Genomic DNA, 1,693 nt, shown 5'->3' with positions numbered 1-1,693 from the left:
ATTTTTTTCCCCCTTGTACATTTATTACTTTAGGGCCACCAAAAAATGTATATTATGACAAAAATCCTATATTTATTAAAAAAAACTAAAAAAAAAACTAAAAAACTCATAAATATTACGACTTGATAGCTACAGAAAAAATTGTTATAAATTTCCAACATTAAAAGAAATATATAAACTTTTTTTTTCCTAAATTTCCGACTTTAGAGCTACCAAAGAACTGTTGTATTATGAGGAAAAAAAGTCATACATTTATCAGGAAAAAAATCTTACATTTCAAATTTTAGGGCCACCAAAAAAAGTTATATTATGAAATTAAAGTTCTAAATTTGAGGGAAAACTTGTAAATTTCCAACTTTGGGGCCATTGAAAAAAAATAGTGGTCAATTTCTGACCTTAGGGCTGCAGAAAAAGTTATATTAAAAGATCAAAGTCGTACATTTGAATAGTTTTTTTTGTTTTTTCTTGTAAATTTCTTTCTGACTTTAGGGCCACCAAAAAGTTTATATCAAGAGTTGTACATTTTCATAAATGTACAACCTTAGGGCCACTAAAAATGATAATATCCTTGCAGATGCCCACTTCCAATCATTTTGTCTTCCACAGACAACTTTAGTGAATTTTCTCGTAAATGTAAGACTTTTTTTTTTTCTTCTAAATTTACAACTATAAAACACACATTTAATAACAAGAATTAAAATCATAATTGATTTTAAAAATCACAATTTTAATTTTTTGTAATTTCCTTTGTAAAAATCTTATTTTAAAATATTATTATCATTTGTTTGTGTTCTAACATGCTATCCTCCCATTGGTGCTCCGGTCCCTCTGAGGTACAGACCAGTGTTACACATCATCTCAAGACGCCATGACCCTCAACTATGCTGACTCCTCCCCCAAATCCCTCATTAAAAACATGTCATTAATGAAGGCCCAACCTGAATCTTCACTGCACCACTTTAGATTTATTTTATCTCAAAGGAAGAATTCTGTCAGGCATTGAAATTACAACCTTGTGTTCCTAACAATCTGTTTAATGATTTAGAGTCGACCATTTAAAGATGACTTTTTAACGAAACTTTTGCTGTTGGTTTAAAAAAATCATTCTCTGTATTTGTCTTTGCTTTAACAGGATGTAGGCAGATGAATGTTCATCAGTTCATTACTTTAATCTTGGTCACATGACACATTAGAGCCTCATAAAGACGACCTTTGTTGTTCCCTCTAATATTTAAAGTGTAACTTTCTTTTTAAGACCAGTTGAAAATCTCAGCAGGTTAAATTATTACAATAAGACAACTCTCGATTGTTTTCAGGGTAAAGCTGCACATATTTTCTGTTTAAGAGCTAAAGATTTTGCCATTCTGTAAAGAAATGTGAGCCTCCAGTAAATAAAAATGGACAGTGGGTGTGATCCTATTTTTGATTTTTCTCGACCTACCTACTAGTATTAAAGCCAGTTTACAAGCAAAACATTATTTTTTTTAAATTACGACTTTAAATCTTGTAAATTTACAAGAAAAAAGTTGTAAATGTTGCATTACAAGAATAAAGTCGTATATTTATGACTTTAAAAGTCATGGGCTAAATTTGTGACTTTTTTTTCTTGTTGGCACCATCTTGGCAGGATATGATGTCATCAAATCCTAGTGTGGGGGGCAAATTGGCAAAAAAATGTCTGTCAGTTGTTGGG

This window comes from Oryzias melastigma, linkage group LG18, assembly GCF_002922805.2.
Source record: "Oryzias melastigma strain HK-1 linkage group LG18, ASM292280v2, whole genome shotgun sequence".
NCBI lineage: Eukaryota > Metazoa > Chordata > Actinopteri > Beloniformes > Adrianichthyidae > Oryzias > Oryzias melastigma.
The sequence above is the reverse complement of the archived record's forward strand: the minus strand, read 5'-3'. Positions refer to the sequence as shown.